Source organism: Schistocerca nitens, chromosome 3 (assembly GCF_023898315.1).
Source record: "Schistocerca nitens isolate TAMUIC-IGC-003100 chromosome 3, iqSchNite1.1, whole genome shotgun sequence".
NCBI lineage: Eukaryota > Metazoa > Arthropoda > Insecta > Orthoptera > Acrididae > Schistocerca > Schistocerca nitens.
Genome location: NC_064616.1, coordinates 759,776,932 through 759,795,539, shown reverse-complemented (window position 1 = coordinate 759,795,539; position 18,608 = coordinate 759,776,932). Strand labels below are relative to the sequence as shown.

Below are 18,608 nucleotides of genomic sequence, written 5' to 3'. Positions count from 1 at the left end.
CATTAGTGTAGTTAAATTATCTTCTTGCAGAGCAGAGTTATTAAAGGTTGCCCATTCAAGTGTTGTGGTGGTCCTTCCCCGTTTTATGATTTTATTTACGAGATCTGAAGTCAATCTTTGGCTGTGAGTTCATGACTTTTCAAGAGAAGTAGTAGCTTCTTCTCAGCTGTCAGTAAAGTTTGCTAGAATACGAAAGGCATACATAAGTTTTAGATTTATGAACTCTTCCAAAGGCTATACCTTTTAATTCTTGCTTCCAAGCTTGATTACATTTCTAGTGCTATGCCTAACAGCAGCAGAGAAACTCTGTCTCTTTGTTGCACTCATGTTTAAACATCCAAAAGTTCAGATGTTATCCCTAGAAACTTAACTTTCAAAAATGGTTCAAATGGCTCTGGGCACTGTGGGACTCAACTGCTGTGGTCATTAGTCCCCTAGAACTTAGAACTACTTAAACCTAACTAACCTAAGGACATCACACACATCCATGCCCGAGGCAGGATTCGAACCTGCGACCGTAGCAGTCGCACGGTTTCTGACTGCGCGCCTAGAACCGCGAGACCACCGCGGCCGGCAAACTTAACTTTCTCTATCATTCTGGCCTATGATTGTCTGATCAGTTATCTTCTCTCTAGATGTAATTATTAACTGTGTTTTCTACAAAAAATTACACTGTATGGTATTTGAAAACTAATTCACATGTTCTACATCTTTTTCCTTTATAAATTTACGCACTGACTTAATGTTCAGAATCTGTTATGAGCAATGTCTCTTTTATTAAACTTCCCTGATGTATAAACTGACGGTCTCCCTGAGCTTCAAATCTCTAGACCAAGAATTTCGAAAACAATTTGTGGCAAACAGGTAACCGAGAGTTTCCCTGCGATTACTGATAGTTTCTTATGCACTGAATGGCTTACAGCACTCTAGCAGTGATATACACTGGTAAGCCATAGGATTATGACCATCTGCTTGTTAGCGTGTTGGTCCACCTTTTAAACGCAATGCAGCAGCGATTCTACGTGGCAAAGTTTTGAAAAGTCCTTGACAGATTCACAAACGTACGTGGTACCAGATGTCTACGCAGAGGTCACGCAATTCCCTGTATGTTATTGGCAGGTGGTTTATGGGCGCCGAGCTAGCTTCCATCAGCACCCCAGATATGTTCCATCAGGTTCATATCAGGCGAGTTTGGTGGCCAAAATATAGACATAAGTTAATTATCATATTCATGAAACCACTGTGGCACGACTCTAACGTTAGGACTCGGGCAGTTATTCTGCTGGAAAAACCCATCGCCACAGGGCAAAACAAAAGAATGAAGAGATACAGACGGCAGTACACAGCTGTCATTGTGCTGTAGGTTACTATTACAACTCTCATGAAAATCCAGGTAAATGTTCCCCATAGTATATCACTGGCCCAACCCGCCTACGTCCGTGGCTCATGTGCAAGTTGCTAGGAGCCTTTCGCCTGTATGCCGACGTGTCCGAGCACGACCCTCAGCATGGTATAAAAGGAAAAATGATTCATCCGACCAGGCGACTCGTTGCCATTGATCCACGATCCACTCTCGAATATCCTATCCTCAATGCAATCGCAACTAACGATGTATTTTGGCCAAATCAATCAGAGATTGTGGCTTACACGGCTTTATAGAGCGGGCAAGCCTACGATCTCCACGTTCTGTGATAAGAGGTGGACATCCAAAACCATATCGCCTACTGATGATTTACCATCCATCAGCCACTTTCGGTAGATACTCCCGACAGTAGCTAGCGAACAGTGGACCAGCTTTTCTGTTTGTGAGGTTCTCGTTTCCACCTGCCAGGCCTAACGTCCTTCCGTGTGTAAAAGTCGCTTACTGAATGAAGTTATTCCGAATTTGGCTGCTAACAATGATATTCATTGTGGTTGTTATTTTGAGACACAGCCATAAGCCAGCAGTCGGAAATGTCCGAAAGAACAGGCACCATATCCATATAAATATATAGTTTTGGCAAGACCGGCGATGACCTTCTGTGCGGATGCACACCTATTCCCCGAACTCTTACGGGACTTGATAAGAATGTCTTCCACGAGTAATGAGTGTGGTGGGGTGGGACACTACGAATGTAATGTGTGGACATCAAAGGTGAGAATGTGGGTCTCGCGGGAGGCGTGCGCGGGATAGTCCCTGCAGTTGCACTATCGTCTGTGCTCCCGGTGGCTCAGATGGATAGAGCGTCTGCCATGTAAGCAGGAGATTACGGGTTCGAGTCCCGGTCGGGACACACATTTTCACCTGTCCCCGTTCACATATATCAACGCCCGTTAGCAGCTGAAGGTGTTAATATAAATCTAAAATACACAAAAAAGATGTCATGTTTAAAAATTAAGTAACGAGAGTTTAAAACTGTAGACATTAGGCTGCTTACCAGGGATGTTGAAACTCACTACAACAGTAACGTAGTTTCCAGTAATATATATCTAACCACTGTTCCAAAAACTATGTTAGCACACACCATGAAGCTAACACGAGGGCGAGTATAAAAATAATGTCTCAGAATTTCGTATATGAAAACTCTTAAGGCTTTTTAAAGGAAACAAAATTCATTAACATTCCACATTTTTAATTTTCATGATTATGTATTTATCTCTCAACATAGTCATCCTAACAGCGAAATCATTTCTCCCAGCGACAGACCGGTTTGTCGATACCATCACTGTGGAATATTTGGCTTCATTGACAGAGCCTCAGTCTGTCAAAGTAAAGTCCTCGAAGGTGTTCTTCAAGTTTTGGAAACGGATGAAAATCAGACGAGGAGGGTGGTCGGTGACAGTGAAACAAGGCATCGGATTGTTGCAGATGCCGCACCGCTCTTGTTTGGTCTGGCATTGTCATGCTAAAGGAGAGGGTTCCAGTGTTACGTTATGCACTGCCATGTTACACGCTACAATTTGGAGCCCTCTAGCGGCACAGGGCTGCAACTTGCGTCAGCGAAGTGGGAAAGTCGATCGACTTATATGCATGGCATGTAATATTCCAACGGATATCGAGAACAGAATAAAAAAATTCGGAGGCATTACTTTTCAGCATGCCCTCGTAAAATAACAGCATAAAGCTAGCATGAAAGTAAAAAAAAAAAAAAAAAAAAACAACTTCCACAATATATACCGAAGTACAACGATCGTGTAACCAACGTTGTGTATGGATTACAATGGTGGTAAAATGACAAAAATTCGAGGGTTGGAACTTTAATAGAGGAAACTATTTATTTACAGCTCGTACAAAATAGATACTTGTTTCAAAGTTTTACTGACCTTCAGAGTAGTCACCAGCATTGTGTATAACCCGTTGACAGCGATGTGGACGTCGTAGGGTACTGTTAGCAGTGCCAGTTGTGTTGACAGTTCGAGCGGCGTGATCTATAGCCCGGTGAATTTGTAGTAGCTCTGAAGCGAATGCCATGATGTGTTTCCTTCAGTTTAGAAATCGATTTGAACTAATGAAGGCTTAAGTCAGGGGATACTGCTAACAGCATCCTACGATTCCACATCGCTGACAACGGGTTATACACAATGCTGGCGACTACTTTGAAGGTCAGTAAAACTTTGAAACACGTACCTATTTTGTACGAGCTGTAAATAAATAGTTGCCACTATTAAAGCTCCAACCCTCGTATAAGTATATAAAGAGTGTGAGCTTGAGACTTACAGGATGGTGCTTTTATAGTTGGAACTTTTGCCCTGTTAGTCTTGGCAGGAATTCTATGTCATGTAACATATGTTACTAGCTAATTCATATTTTATCCTTCCTAAGTATGTGTACATTTCTGCATCACTTGAATGGTATCACACTCTTGTGCGATGGTATTTGGCCGCTTTATGTATGTGACTCGTGTTTTTAAGATATTGTTCCCTTTGTCTAGACAAGCTACTTAAGGTTGACCATATAATGTGACAGTTTTCAATACATGTACATGCACTTTTACAGGGTGGTCCATTGATCGTGACCGGGCCAAATATCTCACGAAATAAGCGTCAAACGAAAAAACTACACAGAACGAAACTTGTCTTGCTTGAAGGGGGAAACCAGATGGCGCTATGGTTGGCCCGCTAGACGGCGCTGCCATAGGTCAAACGGATATCAACTGCGTTTTTTATAAAATGAGCCCACATTTTTTATTACATATTCGTGTAGTACGTAAATAAATATGAATGTTTAGTTTGAGAATTTTTTTCGTTGTGTGATAGATGGCGCTGTAATAGTCACAAACATGTAGCTCACAATTTTAGACGAACAATTGGTACCAGGTAGGTATTTTAAATTAAAAACATTTTATTTCGGTTGTTCTAATGTGATACATGTATCGTTGTGAACTTATCATTTCTGAGAACGCATGCTATTACAGCGCGATTACCTGTAAATACCACATTAATGCAATAAATGCTCAAAATGATGTCCGTCAACCTCAATTCATTTGGCAATACGTGTAATGACATTCCTCTCAACAGCGAGTAGTTCGCCTTCCGTAATGATCGCACATGCATTGACAATGCGCTGACGCATGTTGTCAGGCGTTGTCGGTGGATCACGATAGCAAATATCCTTCAACTTTTCCCACAGAAAGAAATCCGGGAACGTCATATCCGGTGACCGTGCGGGCCGTGGTATAGTGCTTCGACGACCAATCCACCTCTCATGAAATACGCTATTCAATACCGCTTCAACAGCACGCGAGCTATGTGCCGGACATCCATCATGTTGGAAGTACATCACCATTCTGTCATGCAGTGAAATATCTTGTAGTAACATCGATAGAACATTACGTAGTAAATCAGTATACATTGAACCATTTAGATTGCCATCGATAAAATGGGGGCCAATTATCCTTCTTCCCATAATGCCGCACCATACATTAACCCGCCAAGGTCTTTGATGTTCCACTTGTCGCAGCCATCGAGGATTTTCCATTGCCCAAAAGTGCATATTATGCCGGTTTACGTTACTGCTTTTGGTGAACGACGATTCGTCGCTAAATAGAACGCGTGCAAAAAATCTGTCATCGTCCCCTAATTTGTCTTGTGCCCAGTGGCAGAACTGTAGACGACGTTCAAAGTCGTCACCATGCAATTCCTGGTGCATAGAAATATGGTACGGGTGCAATCGATGTTGATGTAGCATTCTAAACACCGACATTTTTGAGATTCCCGATTCTCGCGCAATTTGTCTGCTACTGATGTGTGGATTAGCCGCGACAGCAGCTAAAACACCTACTTGGGCATCATCATTTGTTGCAGGTCGTGGTTGACGTTTCACATGTGGCTGAACACTTCCTGTTTCCTTAAATAACGTGACTATCCGGCGGTCGGTTGGGACACTTGGATGATCTCGTCCAGAATACCGAGCAGTATACATAGCACACGCCCGTTCGGCATTTTGAACATAATAGCCACACATCAGAACAATATCGACCTTTTCCGCAATTGGTAAACGGTCCATTTTAACACGGGTAATGTATCACGAAGCAAATACCGTCCGCACTGACGTAATGTTACGTGATACCACATACTTACACGCTTGTGACTATTACACCGCCATCTATCACAAAGCGAAGAAAGTGGTCTAACTAAATCATTCATATTTCTTTACGTACTACACGCAAATGTAACAAAAAATGGGGGTTCCTGTTTAAAAAAATGCAGTTGATATCCGTTTGACCTATGGCAGCGCCATCTAGCGGACCAACCATAGCGCCATCTGGTTTTCCCCTTCAAGCTAGACGAGTTTCGTTCTTTCTAGTTTTTTCGTCTGATGCTTAGTTAGTGAGGTATTTGGCCCGGTCACTATAAATGGACCACCCTGTATGTTTAAGTATTTCCCACTTTTACTTTACATTGCCGCACGGGGTAGCCGCCCTGTCTAGGGCGTCTTGTCACGGTCCGCGCGGCTCACTCCGTCGGAGGTTCGAGTCCTCCCTCGGGCGTGGGTGTGGGTGTGTTTGTCCATAGCGTAAGTTAGTTTAAGTTAGATTAAGTAGCGTGTAAGCTTAGGGACCGATGACCTGAGCAGCTTGGTCGCATAAGATCTTACAACAAATTTACAATTTTTACTTTACATTTTATGTATTGTTTGTTTACTGCTTTTACACTGAATATATACAGTATGTCTTTCATATATGGCCTTGGTACATACAGGTTCAACAATACATTTAATATTGACTCAACGTAATAAGATCGTTGCATTCCCAAGCTGAAACTGTTTTTATGTTTACAGCTTTATCATCTTACCGCCATTGCAATTCATGCTACACTTTGGCTACACAAGCATTGTACTTCAGAGTATATGGTGTTTTTCTTTACTTTTAATTTTAGTTAATTCTAGTTGTTTGCTGCAATTGTGTTATTCCAGCTACATGGCATGTATTCATATGGTATGTAAAACAGTGTGTGTACTTATACCACGACATGGACTGGTTTCAGACTCTATTCTAGCATGTCGCAACGTAATTTTGTATTCTGGATTTCAACGTAACACATTAGTATCATACTTTATCAGACTTAAACACCTGCTGCTCAATTTTTAACCCAAACATATACTTTTTTACTATTTGCTTTCAGAATGCTTGAGAATAACTATCTGTGAAAATTTCAGTCGCACTAATTAACGTTCTTAAAAGGCAAATGCATAAAGTCTTTATTGAGTATGAGGCTGTGGATGTAGTCCACATCAAAATTCAAAAGTCCCTTATGTCAGTGGAGTCCCCATTTGTGACCCAACTCAACACTAGAATGATTCCTCATTTGTCTCTTATATTACCACGTCACGTGGCCACAGCAACATCAGACGCCCTTCAGTATCAGTGTGGACGTTAAGATTTCTGCCATACGGTTTCAACACGTTGGTAGTCGTGCAACATATCCATCAAGTTTCATTATTTTTCATTTCGTGTATTATTTTCTGTTTCCTCTGTTAATGTGCTAAGCGAAACTGGACTTGATTCTCGTCTAACAAACGAGAATTTATTTAAAATTTTCACGGTGCTTTAAGCTATGAGAATGTTTAAAACGCAGAAATGGTAGTGCTATGGCGATCCTGGCGTCCTTTACTCTAAAATGTGGTAATGAAATACGCGATACCTCTGGCGTCACAACCCAAGATTGCGGCCACCTTACCTTGCAAAATGCAAGTGTTGGTGCGGGTTCCCTACATGTCACCAATGACAGCATCATCATCATCATCATCATCATCATCATTTCCATCATCATCATAACCTTCACCGTCAATTACCCTGAATACATGACATCATCAAGACGGTGGTAAATTTAAAAATTGAAGTTGACACATGGTGGTAAATTTTCAGATGAAAAATGAAATATCGTTTGGCTAGGGCCTCCCGTCGGGTAGACCGTTCGCCTGGTGCAGGTCTTTCAAGTTGACGCCACTTCGGCGACCTGCGCGTCGATGGGAATGAAATGATGATGATTAGTACAACACAACACCCAGTCCCTGAGCGGAGAAAATCTCCGACCCAGCCGGGAATCGAACCCGGGACCTTAGGATGGACATTCCGTCACGCTGACCACTTTTTTTTCAATTTTTTTACTAATGAACCGCTGCAGGAGCAGGACGACGGGTAGGGCAGGGGTCGACACCCGAAGCCTGGCCATCCCGCCGCCACGCCCAAGTAACGTGTTCGAGTTCGAGGATCGAAGGATCAGGAAGAGGATGGAGTGGGTTTGTCGATGTTGTTCTTTTTATTTATTTATTTATTTAATTTTTATAACTTTTTTTTGTATTATAGATTTTTTTTGTTTCATTACAAAGAAAGATCCTACAACTGCCGTAGCCGAGCGTCCGAGTCGTCTTCTCGTCTGTTGGGAGGCTTTCCCCCCTATTCCGTCCGTAGAGGATCAATATGCTCCAGGATTCTTCTTCATTTTCAGCGTCTCATACCCGGAACGCCCCAGTGAGCAGGAGGATCCGCAAATAATGAACCTAAATAATTTGCGAAACGAGTTCTGTACTTCGGGTGGCGGCTGAAAGCTGCATGTGTCGTCATCAATAGGGACCAAAAGTCGAGTGTGCCTTTGGGAGCATCGCAAAATATGTAGTAAACGGCCATGCCTTTTAGCCAGTTAACAGCGTTCGTTCTGGTTGATGGAAAGTATACGACGTCGGGGCGCAATACGTCATCAGGGGAGATAGACTCCGGCAACCGCCGCAAGAGTAATGCCAGCATGCGCTGCGTCAGTAGCCAGCACTCGCTGGTCGCGGCACACGTCAGACGGTGTGCATCCGAGTCAGCGACTGAGAATGTCGGACACAAGGGGTCGTCCGTCAGATGTATGGAATGTAACCTCTGACGAGTAGCGAACTTCCCATTCACAACCACGTACCACAATGAACGCACCGTCGTAGGTAGAAAAGGCGTGTGTACCGCTCGCCACACCGTGTTCCAGGCAACTTCAGGATGTCTGTGGGTGACCGTATTTACAGGTTGCCGTTGCTGATAGAGGCGATAATAGTCTTTTGTGCTGGGCTTCCGTGTCGTCGGAAGTTCTGACCGTAAGTAGCTGAAGTCAATAAAGAAGTCTCTGATGTGGGTGAGCGCCGGTGAAATGTGTCCTACAGAAACCGGGGGATGCAGAGAGTGTGGTGCCACTTCCGCTATCAGGGTGCCCGTCAGAGTGGCGTGGGCAGATGTCCACGTGCGACGCATAGTGTTGAGATAAAGCGATCGCGCACGGTTATATACGTGAATTAAACCGATACCGCCCGCCCGCTGCGGCAGTGTCAGGGTGGCGTATCGGACTTTAAAAACCAGACCCGTGCTTACGAAATGTCCATATGCTGCTTGAAATCTGTCGGCCATCGTAACTGTCAAGGGAAGGATATGCGCAAAATAGTTCAGTTTTGAGACAAGATAGGTGTTGACATAACGTGTTCTGAGGAGCATATCCAAGCGACGCAGTTTGTTGTCCTGCAGCAGAGCACGTGTCTGGTGTAGGAGCCGGCGGTACGCAGCCGCCGCCGTGCGGCGGACATTGCTATAGAATTGCACTCCTAAACACTTGAGTACGGGCACCTTGTCAAAGGGCACCGCCGTTGTGTGGGAAATCCCCCCTCCGACATCCATGTATTTTGTCTTCTTCACGTTGATGACGCTCCCAGCGACCGCCCCGTACTGGCGTAGCCATTGTAGCGCCATATGCATTTCATCCTCTGATCTGGCCAGGAACACCACGTCATCGGCGAATGCACCACAACAAAAGGTCACGTCCCGCAAGGAGATACCAGTTAATCGCTGCCGTAGACCATGTAAAGCTGGTTCAAGCGCTGCAGCAAATAATATGCCCGACAGGGGGCACCCTTGTCGCACTGACCGTCCAACAACAATGTGACCAGACTGATAACCGTTGACCATCATGCGGGAGCGCGATCCGTGGACCAGTCGACGGACCACCTGTGCAGACTCCGGAGAGAGGCCCATGTGTTGCAAAACTGCGCGTAAGAAGCCGTGATCGACGCGGTCGAATGCGTGGTCAAAATCTACGGCGACAAGGGCGCCTCGTATTTTGCAGGCCGCCGTCAAAGCAATTACGTCGCGGTATGCTCCTAACGCCGTATGAATGTTGCTGACACCACCTAAACATGTCTGATCGGTGTGGATGGCTTTCCCGATAGCGGTGTGGAGACGCGGGCGGAGGATACGGGCGAAGATCTTGTAGTCGTTGTTGAGGAGTGTGAGTGGGCGAAAATCCTGCCACCTACAACCACCATTCGGGGTTTCGGAACTGGGATCAAGATGCCTTCTGTGAATTCTGTGGGGACAGTGAAATCAGGGTGGATCAGGTCTTGAAACATTTGGAGCCACTTGTCACCCATAAGGTGGTAAAAAGTGCGGTAGAATTCCAGGGGTAAACCGTCCGGTCCAGGCGACTTGTTCGGTGCTCCACGTGCCAAGGCCGATGTCAGCTCGTCGGGTGTAATGGGCAACAGCAGACTATCATCGGGTGCCACGTCCCGAGGGGCGGGAAAATCGTGCAACAGCTCGTCATAATCACGTACATTTCGCGGATCTTCCATGTACAAGGTCCCCTAGTGTCTGGCGACTACTCAGCAACCGGGGCCGAACAATTTTCGGATTGTAAACAGTGAATGAAGGGAATTTTGAAACTTAAAAAACTAAACTCATCCCGAAGAGGCCATGAAGACCCAACGGAACCCACCGGCCGCCGTGTCAACCTCAGATCATGGGCGTCACAAGATGTGTATATGGAGGGGTACGTGGTCAGCATACCGCTCACCCGGCATTATCTCAGTTTCCGAGATCGGAGCCGTTACTTCTCAATCAAGTAGCTCCTAAGTTGGCTTCATAAGGGCTGTGTGCACGCCGCTTGCCAACAGCGCTCGACAGACCGAATGGTCACCCATCCAAGTGCTAGCCCAGCCCGACAGCGCTTACCTTCGGTGATCTGACGGGAACCGGTGATACCACTGCAGCAAGGCCGTTGGCAATTTTAAAACTTAGGGAAGGATAATTTTTAAAAAATCCACAATTGCGGAACTATCACAGCTGTGATTTGAAACATTTCTCCCTCCCCACCCCTCCCCTCTCCACTAGTCACAGATTAGTATTTAAGAGACCATCAAAATGAAACATCCAATCACAATGTAGTGACGTTGGATGTGCTAAAGTAACTATACAGTGTGAATTTTTCTCCATGTTCAAAACAATTAATCCGTTAAATTACGTGTAGCAGCACTTACACATGTGCGAAGATTAGTTTCTGTAACATAGATAGTTAAAAATACTAAGGAGCTTTAGATTAATTATTATTCACATGTAAACTGTTATGCGATATTTTTCAAGTTCACAAGGCAGGCAGGCAGCCAGCCAGGCATTGATAAGAGTGAGATCACTGACTGAGCGTTTTTCTTGTCCTGACGAGACATCCAGTGCATTTGACTCCGGGCTTGGTGTAATATATACAAATGCCACCTTACAAGACACACATCGGCATTACTCCTGAAAGGTCACTTATGGGCTAGAACTACCAAAGTAAGCAGTGCTATTCCCACATCTAAGTTCGTCGAAAACCCACTCTATAACCGATAACAGAGACAACTAAAACGTTATACTGACCACACGTAGGCTATTAACTTTATCTTGAGTTCAAAACGTTGGTCATGTTCTGCTGTCACACAGTGGAAACTACATAGCACTTAGATGGAATAGCTTACTGAAAAGTAGTGATAAACATTCGTATACGTAAGAAGTGAAGATTTCTGTGTCTTAAAACTCGCCAAAACATTATAGTGACTCCATTCTAAGACATTAACATTGTCTTGCACTACAAAACGTGTATCGTCTTCCGTTCATAGTGTCAGACATTACAGTACAGATGTATACGAATTTGTACAGGTACGAAATGAGCGCTGTAATGTCAGTCAAGATGTATGCCTACAACATGACTTTTGACTCTCAAATGAAGTTCTCCATGCTATTTCATGTCTAAAATAGTGACTCCATTCTAAGACATTAACATTGTCTTGCACTACAAAACGTGTATCGTCTTCCGTTCAAAGTGTCAGACATTACAGTACAGATGTATACGAATTTGTACAGGTACGAAATGAGCGCTGTAATGTCAGTCAAGATGTATGCCTACAACATGACTTTTGACTCTCAAATGAAGTTCTCCATGCTATTTCATGTCTAAATTGTCTTTATTATTTCTATATAACAGTACAAAACACATTTAGCATGATAAATTGATGGTGAACAGTTCCTCCTAGACTCAAATGGAAGTATGTTACAGGTACTAGAAAAACGATGTATTGTTTATTAAAAATAAATAAGCTCACACACAAAATGGTTATGTCAATGTGATGACCATGTGTAAATTGTTATATAAAACTCACATTCAGGTAAAATGACATGTCACCTAATGGAAAGGTTACTATTTCTTTGTTGCGCTTAAAAATTTGACTATAGACTCTCAAGTGAATTGCAACAATGAAACTTCAACGTCTAAATCGGTCTATAACAGTACGAACTCAAGTAGCAGACTATGCAGTAATATACAACGGCTTTTGTTGATTTTTATTACATCTGATGTTTAACATATTTGTGTTAACAAGATTGTCCACCACATTAACAATTTTTGATAAATTAACCCAAAGAACAGCACGAAAAACTATACATTTAGGCGATGCCGGTAATATCTTACGTTATTTAAACTTTATATTTTCGTGGGCACTAGGAGAATTACATAATCTATGAAATACGAAATGCTCGAAACACAACCAGAGACTGTACTGGAACCAGACGGAAATGAAGCATCACTAAAGGCAATGGTGCAACAAGAGAGAGATGTTAGGTCAATATCTCCAAAATAAAATTTTTGACACACAATTCCAATTACAAATATCTGATCAAAACGAAATTCGAACCTTGCAGCCAAATAAAATTATGTTGTTTCTAAAATTATGTCACATTTACAGTACAAAACACATGTGGCGCTGCTGTTGTGATTAATTGCCTTACGAGATTTAAAAGAAATATACACATGGCTTGCATACTGACATTACTGATAAAACGTATATTAAGCTGCACTTCTTAACGACCAAATTTTGATTGCTGTACTACACTTTGCATATTTCCACATCTGAGTTTTCTGTATAGCTTATTAAAATACACGGACATTGCCTATTGACAATACTGAATGGAAATATAGGTTAGTAGATGGTCGCAGTTCGATCGTAGTATCATTCACTAAAATTTATCAGAATACATAAAACTTGGTTCTGTATCATCGCAAAATACGCATGGGCACTACTGCTTGTCTAGCTTATTGCTTAAAGTGCACTAGCCCACAAGAATTACCATAGGAAACAATCTCATTTTCGTTTCAATACCTCGTCTCTAAGACCGATATTTAAAGCAGCCAAACACTATAATGTCCTCATGCTACAGTACTAATTTCCTTTTGCAGTTAAAAATGTCTGTCATCGTCTTGTGTCACGTAGAGGGAACCACATGTCACGTCAATGGAATGGCATACTGAACAGTAGCGATATATATTCGCATAGGTAAGAAACAAAGGTTGCTATGTTATCAGTTTCAGACAAACAGTGTAACGTTTGCTATAGGTTGCAAGCTACTATGGATGTCAGCTACTGTTGAGTCAGCTTTTGAAGGGTGTCAGGTATTGGGGTGTCAGCCACAGGGGACCGTTTACCAGTGTAAACGTTAATGTAAATGGGTACATATGGTAAACAGGTAAACAGGTAAAGGGAAAAGGTTAATCTAGGTAACAGGTATATTGTTGATGAGAAATGGGTGAATGTAGAATGGGTACACACACAACACGTAAATGGATAAACAAGTAAATGTGTAAAAGGTAAACAGTTAAATGGGTATTTGGTGAGAAGTAATAGATAATGCATAATGGGACATTTAGCATTTACTCTTTACCCCTTATACTACACACCATTTGCCCATTTACAGTTTGCTAATAACACATTTTTACCCAGTTTCTCTTTCACCAATTAGCCATTCTCTGTTTCAATATTCACTAAGTTTACCCATTTACCTGTTTACACATTTACCCTGTTTAGCCATTTGCACTAGAAAATAGTCCCCAGTAGACGACAGCCCCAGCAGCTGGCACCCATCAGCATCTGTCACTCCCAGTAACTTACACCCTTGCATAGCTAACACCAGCAGTAGCTAACAACCCCGGTTGCTGCCACCTGCATTAGCTGACACCAGTGGTAGCTGACATGCCACAGCAAGTGCTAGTTAATTATACAAAGTTCCCAGAACAGCTCTGATGTATAAAATCTCTGGGAATGTTATAGAACCCATTATTATGCATTCTGATGAATATAATGAGAACTATCGACCTCTACTAACCTATGTTTCCGATCAGTAGTGTCAATAGACACATACAACTCAGCTCCACGAATATGCAAAGTGTTGTACAGCAATCAAAGTTTGGTTGTTAAGAAATGCAGCTTACAATAAAAGATTCGTCACTAGTGCCACTATGCAAGCCATGTGTGTATTTCTTTTAAGTCTCATGAAATAATTAATTGAAAATATTAGCGCCACATGTATTTTGTACACGAAATCTTACAAAATTTTACATATAATATAATTTTATTTTCTGGTGTGTTCGAATTTTCGTTTGGCATCAGATATTCATAATTATACACTGAAGAGCCAAATAAACTAGTAAACCAGACTAACAACGTGTAGAGCCGCCGCGAGCACGCATAAATGTCGCAACATGACATGTCATGGACTCGAATAATGTCTGACGTACTGCTGAAGGGAATTGACAGCATGAATCCTGCAGGGCTGTCCATAAATCAGTAATAGTGCGAGGGGGTGGAGATCTCTTCTGAGCAGCACGTTGCAATGCATCGCAGATATGCTCAATAATGTTCATGTCCGGGGTGTATGGTGGCCAGCGGAAGTGTGTAAACTCAGAAGAATGCACCTGCAGCCACTCTGTAGCAATTCTGGAAGTGTGGGGTGTCACATTGTCATGCTGGAATTGTCCAAGTCCGTCGGAATGCTCAATGGACATGAATGGATGCAGGTCTTCAGACAGAATCCTTACGTATGTGCCACCTGTGAGAGTCGTTTCTAGACGTATCAGGTTCCCATATCACTCCAACTGCACACGCTACACACCATTACAGAGCCTCTACCTGCTTGAACAGTCCCCTGCTGACATGCAGCGTCCATGGATTCATGAGGTTGTATCATACCCGTACACGTCCACCCACTCGATACAATTTGAAACGCGACTCGTCCGACCAGGCAACATGTTTCCAGTCATCAACAGTCGGTGTTGACGGGGCCAAACGAGGGGTAAAGCTTTGTGCCGTGAAGTCATCAAAGGCACACGAGTGGGCTTTCGGTTCCGAAAGTCCATATCGATGGTGTTTCGTTGCATGGTTCGCATGCTGACACTTGCTGATGGCCCAGCATTGAAATCTGCAGTAATTTGCGGAAGGGTTACACTTCTGTCACGTTGAACGATTCTCTTCAGTCGTTGCTGATCCCGTTCTTGCAGGACCTTTTTGCGCAGCGATGTCTGATATTTCATGTTTTACTGGATTCCTGATATTCACAGAATACTCGTGAAATGGTCGTATGGGAAAATCTCCAATTTATCGCTGCCTCGGAGATGCTGTGTCCCATCACTCGTGCGTCGACTATAACACCACACTCAAACTCACTAAATCTTGATAACCTGCCAATGTAGCAGCAGTAACCGATCTAACAACTGTGCCAGACACTTGTTGTCTTATATAGGCGTTACCGACCACAGCGCCGTATCCTGCCTGTTTACGTATCTCTGTAATTGGATATGCTTGCCTACACCAGTTTCTTTGGCGCTTCGCTGGTGGTGATATTTCTGTAACGTATACGAGAAGGTGGGGTCTTTGGGACCCCTCATGTTTAAACCGAGATTTAAGGCAAAAATAATTTGAAATTTTTAGTTTATGTTACATAACATTTATTTTTACAATTATTTAAGATTTGCTTAAATGCTTCTAGTTTATTTTATCGCACTAAACAAAGCCTGCAACATTTTAGTATTTATCACACAAAAGTACATAATTTTATGTGGTTCTTTTAAACAGTACACATCAGTAGACTGTTGAAGTACTTTACGTTACATTCTGAAAAATTATACAATCTCTGTAGCAAATAAATTTCCAAATAAAACTAAATTCCAGATTCTGAATTAGAGCATAAAACTTCCACCCGATGGGTACATAAAGAATGTCTGTCAAATTGACATTCATTGCTGGGAGGTCCATTTTTATCACCACTCAGAACATATTCGATTTTAACAGACACTTTAAGCCTTTAATTGAAGAAACAGACAGCTCCCCATCAGAACTTCCCTGAATTCTTCCTCTGAATGACACTCTTGTTCGATAGCTGAACTGTGATCACTGGATAATGTAAAATGGTCGTCTTTTTCGTTTATTTCTTCATCTCTATCACTGACACCTTCCTCCATTGACCAACTAACAATTTCATCAAACTCGGGAAAGTTAAAAATTACAGATTTGTGCCAACACATTTTGAGCTATAAGGTACCATACTGAAGAAAATAGGTATGTAGTTCATGAGGCGCCGTCTAGGAAACTCCAATACCTACCTATAACACGTGTCAACAATAAACACAGAAGGCGATAACGCAACCGACAGCAAAACTTCATAGGCTTGGTAATTTAAGGAAGGATGGGGGAGTGTAGAAGCATTCCACGACTACTGGCCTTGGAGAGCGAGATCGAAAATTTTCGTGCGGTCTGAGAGACCACACCTCATGAATTAAGGAAATATGTAGTTTAAGTGATATAAGAGATCACCGATCTCTGCAAAATGTATCATTCTTCGAGATTTGTAGTGTTAATCCGTCAAAACATGTGAATATGGTGAATAGCATTGCTAACAGAAGTATATTCCATATCAGATGTAATAAAAATCAATAAAAGCCCTTATATATTAGTGCATTATCTACTACATGAGTTATACACTGTTAAAGAACACTTTAACCGTAGAAGTTTCATTGTGGCAGTAAACTGGAGAGTCCACAGACACGATTTTAAGCGCCCCACGTTAACTGTACTCTTCCAGTAGCTGACACGCAATTTTCATTTTATAGAACTATTTATATATGGTAATCACACTGACATAACCGTTGTGTGTATGAGATTATGTATTTTTCGTAAATACTAAATCGTTTTTCTACGACCAGTAACATTCATTTAGGTCTAGGATGAACTGTTAACTGCCTGCGTAGCATGCTACAAGTGTTTTATACCATTATGTAAAAAAATACAGATAATTTTGGAGTGTAAATAGGATGGAGCACTTAATTAGACTGTCAACAGATATGTTTTAGGTAAAAATGTTGGCAGATTTTACAAGCCTCATTTCTTACATGTGCGTATGTGTATTACTACTGAACTGTAACGTTTGACACCATAAGCAGAAGATGATACACGTCTTGTACTGCAAGACAATTCTAATGTCCCAGAATGGAGCCACTATAATGTTTGGGCGAGTTTTAAGGCATAGATATCCTCACTTCTTACGTATACGAATGTGCATTACTACTTTTCAGTATGCTATTCTATCGAAGTGTGACAGCTGAATATGGGAAACGTTTTGAACTCAAGATGAAGTTAATGCCCTAGCGTGGTGTGACTATAATGTTTCAGTTTGACTCTGATATCGGTTTTAGAGTGGGTTTACTTAGATTTAGCGATAACACTGCTTACTTTGGTAGCTCCCATCTACAGCTGCACTTTAAGCTGTCCATTAGAACAGTAACAGTGCCCATGTGTGATTTTTCAGGGGTGGTATGTGTGTATATTACACCGAGCCTAGTGTCAGATGCATTGGATATCAGCAAGACAAGACTTATCAAAAGTAGCAAAATGGCCAGTCACCTAGTTCAGTCTTCGTTTTGCCTGCCTAACTGCCTTGTGACACTTGACATGGTGTAAACATTCCATACTGTAATTCAATTGTTTAATGTAGCTGCATGTTGTACTAGTTTATTCTACTTGCCTAGTTTTAGGCGTTGCAAATCATCCGCGGCGTATGGCAGAGAAGATTTTTATTTTTTATAATATGTTTCTTACAGCGTATATAGTAGTGTTTTATGTGTATGTAAATTTTCATGTCATTATAATGTAGCTTCTGTTATATGTAATGTTTTATAGCGTATGCCAGTGCCGATATTTCATAATAACTAAGTAATAATAATACGATTATATAATTTTTATATCTATGCATATGCAGTCAGCATAAGGTACTTATTTCCATAGTATATTCAGTTGTGATTGCCTATTGCTGTACGCGTAAATGTAATTAATCCGTTATGTATCATAGAACATACATAATGTTACTCTGATTTTTATTCTCTATGTTAGTACGAGATGCATTCAAGTTATAGCACCTCCAATGTTTTTCCCAGGACTGAAAACGGAAGTGTGTAGTTTTTTAAATACTCATCTTGTGAGTACGTGACAGATTTGGCAGCACTGTATGGCACACAGAGCTCTAGTGGCAGCAGCGACAGTGAGGACTGTTTTTGATATTTCATTACAAGAATTGTGTGTAATCAGTGGTTTTCTTTAGTTACATGGTGTGATACCTTTTGAAATTCATGGCTAGTTGAGTGGTAGATGTGGTGATGGTATCGTGGATGTGTCTAATGTATGTTCGCGGGTGCGACAGTTCAAAGAAGGCAGAACGTTGTGTGACAACAAACAAAGACAATCTCGCACCAGCCAGTCTGACGACAGCATTCAACGAGTGGAGAAAATTCTTTTGAGGACTGTCGAATGTGTTTGGAACACAGTGTCACCAAAGCTGGCATTTCCGTGAGATCTGTGCACATAATTCTGCAGGAAGATCTGAAAATTGGAGGAGTGTCCTCTAGATGGTTATCACGAATGCTGACGGAAGATAAAAATGTTGGGTGCGTGATATGTCGTCAGGTGATGTTGACGGGTGATGTCGGCATCAATGAAACTGTCTTTTCGACTGTGCCGATGGATGAGACATGCATGCCGT

At 42.1% G+C, this 18,608-nt stretch overlaps 1 pseudogene; it reads right to left on the bottom strand.

The window, feature by feature from the left end:
* Nucleotides 1-10,384: 10,384 nt before the first annotated feature.
* LOC126250128 (5S ribosomal RNA) lies at nt 10,385-10,502 on the bottom strand (annotated as a pseudogene).
* Nucleotides 10,503-18,608: the final 8,106 nt, after the last annotated feature.